Consider the following 8,006-nt stretch of genomic DNA (forward strand, 5'->3'; position numbering starts at 1 on the left):
AGATGAGTATATTTTAGAACATGTTGATAGGCTGTTGGGAATGATCTAGTAGACAGGAAAATTTGACTAAGCAGGGAAGATAGGAATAATTTCTGAAACAATGTCGTTGAGTAGGTGAGAGAACATAGGGTCTAGTACCCAAGTGGAGACAGTAACCCTGAACAGGGAGCTTGGATAGTTTATCTATGACAACGTGTGATAAAGCAGAGGATATGCTGAGTATAGAACTTTAGAGTTTGGAGCTCCACAGACCAAGTTTTCAATTTCGGTGTATGAGGCGTTCATAAGTAAAACGTTTGGTATGTTCTGTAGCGGTAGTTTGTGAAGAGAGGGGAGAAGGAGACAGTAATGAAGATGCCTTTGATGGAAGGATTAATAACCGTTTCAAGCGTAAAGGAAGTAAAGAAAGCCAAAATCAAGGTCATAGAGATCCATGTGGGAAAGGAAAAACTGGAAAGAGATTTGTCTCACATTTCAAGGTAATAGTGACTGATGTAGGTGGGTGAAGGGAATTGGAATCAGTGTTGAAGCAACAATAGCAATACCTGTCCTTGTTGATCCATGAGGGGACTTCCCACAGGTGCTGTCAAGAATCATTAAGATGCCTGATTTTATGGCTCTCCAAAAGCACTTGTTGGTGACATCGGGAGTTGTTTGGTCACTGGTTGCCATGTGTGATGATGAGGCCCAGTGGAAGGAGAGGGCACAGTTTCCTCCCTACTCAATGGTCATTCACTTCAGGGGACATCAAGTAACAGTCAAACCAGAGGATGAGTTGGAACAATAAACCACATTATCTGGACACACTGTGTCTCCAAACACAGGTGTCTGGAAAGGCGGTGAGGGAGACCTCTGGCCACTCAAGGAAAACGCAATAGAAGTTTATTCAATAACTTAGGTGACAGACCTTTCTGTCGCTTATCATTTACTTTTGAAAATGATCACCTATTGAAAAATTCAAATAAAAAATAAGCTCAGAAATGAATTCTTGGGATTTCCCTGGTGGTCCAGAGGTTAGGACTCAGCACTTCCACTGCTGTGGCCCCGGGTTCAATCCCTGGTCAGGGATCTTACAGGCAAGCCACACTGTGTGGCCAAAAGAAAATTCTTTTTCTTTTTAAATTTATTTATTTTATTTTTGGCTGCGTTGGGTCTTCGTTGCTGCGCGTGGGCTTTCTCTAGTTGCAGCGAGCGAGGGCTACTCTTTGTTGTGGTGCGCGGGCTCTAGGAGCACAGGCGTCAGTAGTTGCAGCACGCAGTCTTGGTAGTTGTGGCTCACGGGGTCTAGAGCACAGGCTCAGTAGTTGTGGCGCACGGGCTTAGTTGCTCCGCGGCATGTGGGATCTTCCTGGACCAGGGCTCGAACCCGTGTCCCCTGCATTGACAGGCGGATTCTTAACCACTGCACCACCAGGGAAACCCCTCAAATAAGAATTCTTATTGTGGTGATGGTTGCACAACTCTGTAAATATACTAAAAGTTATTGAATTGTACACTTAAAATGGGTGAATTTCATGGAATGTAAAAGTATACCTCAAAAAACTTTTTAAAAACCCCAAATTCATATTTATTAAATATGGTAATGATATAGTTGAAAACTTAATTCAGGGTTGAGCTTAAAGTTGTACTGAGAGTTGATTTATTAAGTTATTATTTTAAGCAGCCTACCAGGGTATAACTCTAATAAAAGGAAAATCGAAGGATTTCCCTGGTGGTCCAGTGGTTAAGACTCTGCGCTTCCACGGCAAGGGGCACAAGTTCAATCCCTGGTCGGGGAGCTAAGATCCCACATGCCACACGGCCAAAACAAAAAAAAAAAAAAAAAGGAAAATCCACTGGAAAAGAATTAGGCCACTCATTATGTGTTTGTAGTACTGGTTAATATAAATCGGAAGTGAAACTGTAACATTGCCCAGGATAATAACTGCAGTTGGCGTAAGGCTCTAGAAAATTCCTTCTTTGCAACACTTCTTGGCCAGTGTGTGCTCTTGCTCTTCCCGGTGAAGTCCAGCCCACCTTGTGTCTGGGCTGGACTTCTCCTTAACCTTCCTTTGCTTGTCGCTTGGCTGGATGTGCTTTGCTGCCAGGAGTGTGACAATTTTTTATAATGAAGTAGGAAAATAGCTAGAAGACATTAGTAGATTTTGCTGCCAGGAGAAAGGCCAAGTAGGAACTTGCTTGTAAATCAGCCGGCTGGTTAGTCATCGTTCTCACCAATAAAACGACATAACTGGAAGGTGACCAATGAAACTCCATATCTGGAATGTTCAGTGGCTGGACTGGTTCCTGGGGACTTTGGAAAGTAGCCTGTAGTTGGTAGTTCAGACCCAAGGGTAGAAAGGAGGGGCTGCTGCCTCATGATCTCTTCACAGCTGTTATTTTGTAATAATGATTTATGGTAGTGAGCAGTCACTGAATATTCCAGGCATACTCCTGTGTACGCCTGTGTATGCCTGTGTTAGTAAACAACGTTTGATGTTTACTGCCAAAGTGAAATGCTTAGAACACCCAGCAGTAGTAGGCGAACTGAAAGTCTCCAATCAGAAGGGCTCCTTTCTGGAATAATTAACTACCAAGTTAATTATTACCAACTACCAATAATTAACTGCCAAGTCCTGCCTCCCTACTTTTCCTCATGTGATTCTCCTGGCCCTGCTGCGCCGACGGCCTGTCCACACCAGGCCCCGCTAGCTTTCCCGGAGCTCCAGCTCTGAGCTGGTTTCTCCTGAGTTCCCACCCCGGCTCTGCCCCTTAAGCATCTGTGTGATTTAGGGAAGTTCTTTTACCTTCTCTGGAAAATGGGACAATGCTTCTTAAGGTGGTGGCTTGGCACGAGATGCTCAATAAAAATTAGCATCTTTCCTAGCTGTTCCATAAGAGAGTAAAAATGACATCACTTTCCTCTGAAGGGAATGTACTTCATAAGTCAGCACTTTACTATAAGCTCTCTTGCACTTCTGCTCACTGTTTCATGGAGCAATTTGTCTTATACCCTCAGTGAGCCTCAACCTACCCTAGGGAAAGAAAAAAGCTTTTACTCTTTTCTGAAGTCCTCTTAGAATGTCTACTTAGTTCACGCAAGGTTTGGACTATCTTGTGCTTGGTGGGCAGCTTAGTTTGTTAACACCACTGTTTTCAGCTCCATTAGGCTGTGCTAATGAGATCAAACCAGGTGGCTAGAATGTAGGGACCCTGTGACAGGGCTGTTGGACCCGAGTCACTGGCTGACTACTGTGTAGGGTTGTCTCCTGGCATCGTAAGAGTTCAGTTTCTCAGAGGGTGGAAAGCCCTCAATTACTTTATCAATCCAAACAGAGGGCTTTTCATACCATCTAATATGTGAAACTTCTACCACTCATCTCAATTTAGTGACACTCAGCTGCCACGCCGGAAACTTGAGACATGCTTCACTCTGCCTGCTTCACCTCCCTCACACCCATACAGACATTGTCAGCAAAACCCGGTTGATTCTACCTCTTCCGTGACTCTTCAGACCCGCCTTCCTCTTCACCCAGGCTTCAGGGCAGGCTCCCATCCTCTCTAACCTCGACCTTTGTAATAACCTTGTTGCTAAATTAACACCTCTGTAATTTTCTTCCAAAACACTGCCACCAGTTATCTTTCTCAACCATCAAATCAGATTATCCTCCTTTGTAAAATATTTTAATGATTCACCATTGTTGACAGAAGAAAAACTCCACCCTCCCCACCCCCCATGGAGTCTGTCACCTCGAATCTCTGTCCCCCGTCCCATCTTTATTTTCCACCATTCTTCTCTTCACATCCTCACCCCAGTTATAACTTGCAGGCTCTGTGCTCTTTCAGGCCTCTGGACCTTTTAATATACTGTTTTCTTGTCCTGGAATGCCCTTCTCCTTCGTTTCTTTTACAGCATAGTGCTTTGGAGCAAAGGCTCTGGGCAGACACCTTCATTGGAATCCTGACTCCTCTGCTTGCCAGTTGGGATGCTGGGAAAGTTATTTAAGAATACTAGGTTTTGGGCTTCCCTGGTGGCACAGTGGTTGAGAGTCCACCTGCCGATGCAGGGGACGCAGGTTCGTGCCCCGGTCTGGGAGAATCCCACATGCCATGGAGCGGCTGGGCCCGTGAGCCATGGCCGCTGAGCCTGCACATCCGGAGCCTGTGCTCCGCGACGGGGGAGGCCACAGCAGTGAGAGGCCCGCATACCGCAAAAAAAAAAAAAAAAAAAAGAATATTATGTTTTATTTTACATAGGAATGGGACTTTGCAGACGTGATTAAGTTAAGGATCTTGAGATGGGAGAGTATCCTGGATTATCTAGGTGTGTCTGAGTAATCACAAGGGGCCTTATAAGAGGAAAACAGGAAGGTCAGTGAGAGGAGAAGAAGGCAGTGTGATGGTGGAAGCAGAGATTGGACTGATGCAGCCATGAGCCAAAGGATGCTGGCAGCCTCGAAAAGCTGGAAGTGACGAGGAATGTATTCTCCTCTGGAGTCTCCAGAAAGAACCAGGCCTGTCAAACACATTCATTTTAACCTTTAAGACTCACTCCTGACTTCTGACCCCCAGAACTGTAAGAGAATACATTTGTGTTGAATTAAGCCACTAAGTGTGTGTTAACGTGCTACAGCGTTAATAGGAAACGAACACAACTTCCTAGAGATGGGGTGAATCCCATAACACTTACATATCTATATCTATATCTATAACTAGTCTCTATATAGTTTTTAATTCATCTGTCTTCCCCATTAGACTGTGTGTTTCTTAGGGTCTGATGCTTTTGTGTGTGTGTGTGTGACGAGTGTGAACAAATCCTTCAAATTGTATTTATCTCAGGAGGGCCAAGGCTTGGGTACCAAACTGTACCAGTGAGTAGACAGAGACAAAACCCGGTTCAATAAGGTCCTCTCTGCCAAGGAAAAGTCAAGGAGTCTGCTGCTTCTTATCAATATTTTAAAACACCCACTATCCCCACGACTACATACCTAGCACCGTGCGTGGCACATCCTAAAACTCCTATAAATATCTGATGAAGGAAAAATTATGGTCTCAAGTGTGATTTTTGTTTTGGTTGGATTCAGTTCGTGTCAAAATGGAGGGACCAGTTGTGGACTCTCAAATAAGGTTCTGGCCCTGGCAAGCACAGGTCTGGGAGGTGTGTCCGGGGAATGATTGAAAACAGGTCTGGGGACGGTTGTAGAAAAAGAGAGCTGACTGTAAGTGAAGGAGGGCCTGGCTCTGGAATATTTTATATGATGAATATTTCATAGGGTTCTGGTGTCTCAAAGATATAATAGAGCTAGAAAAGACCCAGAGAGGACATTAAAAATGATCAAGGGCAGAAGGAATTAGGTATGGTGGTTAAAAATAAAAAGATTCTATTTGCAAAAAAAGTTAAGTCTTAAATTCATGAAGAACAATCCTGGATTATTTTCTCAAATCTGAAAAAATAAAAATAGGTAACATTCCTTGAAGCCTGACTGTCTTTCTAATAAAAATAAAAGGGAATACCTCTTTATATAGCATACATTAAAATATAGAATTCATTACTCCAAGAGGCTGTGCCTACCAAAAATATAAAGTCTGCAGGCAGAGCTGGATTAGGGGTCAAGCAAGCCAGCAGAGGCCTGAAGTACATCTAAGAGGCACAAATCTTTGCTGAACACATTAGAATATGGTGTCTACTAACTCAGGTTTTCCAAATACAGCTTCTTACAATTTTACATCTGTAAAATTTACGTGTCCTCGTTAAAATAAACAGTCCCCTTGAATGGAATTTGAAGAGAAGAAAAATAAAATTCTCATCATTTGGATTTGTCTCCTTCGGAATGCTTTTGAATTACATATATAAGTAGACTCATCACCTAAACTTTTGGATTGAATAGAACGGATGGCCTTAGTGCTGTTTACCACAAGGGAATGATTTCTTTTCTTATGTACATTTTAATCTTTTTAATATATTTTACACAAAGTTATCTGCTTCAAAAAAAATCGCAAAAGGAAACTATGGAGAGAATAAGGATCACAGAAAAGTGGGAATTATTGTACAGATTGTTTTCAGGACATTTAACATATGATCTTGGTATGAGTTGGGACCTGATTTTTTTTTTTTCCAAATGACTAGACAATTGCCTCAATGCTATTTATTGAATACTTTGTCTTTTCTCTAATGTTTTAAAACACTATTTTGTTATATACTAAATTCCCATATCAGTGGCAGTTCTTATGCTTATATATAGAAGTGAATCTGAAACCAGGGGAAGGAGGAAGTTCATGACAAGAAAGGACTGGCTCCTGAACTGTCAGGCCACGGGAGTTTCCAGCAAGGAAAGGATGGGGACTTTCTAAAGCCAACACTGTACGTTTTGGTGTTAGGCAAATAAATTGGCAGCTAAATACTCTAAATTCCAATAATATGAATTGATTTAACAACTGATTATGTCATTTTAGCGTTTTCTTTCTAGAATCTATAAAATGATGTTACCCTCATTGGTGCAGAAAATAAGGTCGGGATATTTATCCTCCAGCTCCTTTCCTGTGATATCCCTTAGACTACTGGTGTCACCACTCCTCTCTCCTGGATTCTAGCAACCTTTCTCTCCCCCTGTTCCTTTGGACCTCTCCTGCTATTAGTCCTGGGTCCTTGCAGGATCCCTATATCTCTCCCACACCTTTGTAAATAGTCTAGTGATGTGCTGGTAAGCAGCTGCAGTGGGGGGTGGCAGTGGGGTGGGGCAGAGCCTTAATCTGTAGCACTTGCCAATTGCCATGGTGTAAATATTCCCATCATGGCCCATTTCAAGCTACCTGTGTGAAGTCACTGAACACGGAGTTGGGAGGAAATGTTGAGTCAGCTTTTATAAGTTGTTATGGGCCAGCTCCAGCACAGCCCTGCATAGTCCTCTTGTAAATGAATTCTTTTAAAGTTATGCTAATTGGAGTGTGCCATCTGATTCCTATTGGGCCTCAGACTGATTCTGATACCATCCTGGAACATTGGCTGACTGTTCAGTCAGAGGGAGAAAGGAGCTCTCTTTTCTGTAGGACTTAAATCTGGGAGGACATAAGCCTAGAGCTTCAGAAGCTGTCTGAGAGCAAAGGCAACCAAGAGGAAGGCAGAGCTAAGAGACGGAGGTAGACAAATTCTGGTGATACCGTCTGAGCCGTGGATACAGCCATACTTGGAATGAAGTGTGCCCTGGCCTTTTCAGGAACATGAACTAATAAATTCTCTCCCTCTCTTCCTCTTGTTTCTGTTGATTTCATTGTTTTTGCTTAAGCCAGTTCCCCTTGGGATTTTACCACTTGCACACAGAGGATAGCTAAGGGGTATAATGGCATGGCATGGTCTTTCCGGCCTGTAAGCACTCTCCCCTGGGTTTCTGCACTCCAGCTACACTGATTTTCTTTCAGTCACTTAGAAGCTCTCGTGCCCCTCTGCTGTAATTGCTTTGCAGGTACCATTTCCCATGCCTGGAACAGTCTTCCATCCTCTTTGCCCAGTTAACTCCTACTCACCTTCCAGATCTCTAGCTAGTGTTACTCTGGTAGTTTGTTACGTGGCCCCTGATGAATTACACCTTCCAGTATTCGTGCCCTTGTGTAGTCAGTCCCTTCCCCTCGACTCTGGGTTGGCACTGTGACTGCTGTAACCAACAGAATTCAGCACCTAATGGTGCTGCACCTGTTCCGAGCCTAACCCTTAAGAAAAGCATCTTCCTCTGTTGTGCTCTTGGAAGACTTGGGCTGACATATCAAAGGTCTGATTCCCCGGCTGGAGACACCAAATGGAGAGACCACACGAGAGAATCCTAGCTGTGTCCCAACCTATGTGACAACTGCATGCAGCGCGTGAGTGACCCCCAACAAGACCAGTAGGGGAATGGACCAGCTGAGCCCAAATTACAAAATTGTGAGCAAGTAAAAGACTCCTCTTCTTCAAGATTGTCGTTTGTAGTTATTACATTTTGGAGTAGTTTGTTGTGCAGCAATGGATAGCTGAGAGAATTCCTCCAAAAAACAAA

The 8,006-nt window shown here is 43.5% G+C and overlaps 1 non-coding gene across 1 annotated transcript; it reads left to right on the forward strand.

Annotated features, from left to right (window-relative positions):
• Positions 1-996: 996 nt before the first annotated feature.
• On the forward strand, positions 997-1,069 carry TRNAG-UCC (transfer RNA glycine (anticodon UCC)). Its single transcript has one exon. It is a non-coding gene; the product is annotated as a tRNA-Gly (tRNA).
• The last annotated feature ends 6,937 nt before the right edge of the window (positions 1,070-8,006 follow it).

This window comes from Orcinus orca, chromosome 12 (genome assembly GCF_937001465.1).
Source record: "Orcinus orca chromosome 12, mOrcOrc1.1, whole genome shotgun sequence".
Lineage (NCBI taxonomy): Eukaryota > Metazoa > Chordata > Mammalia > Artiodactyla > Delphinidae > Orcinus > Orcinus orca.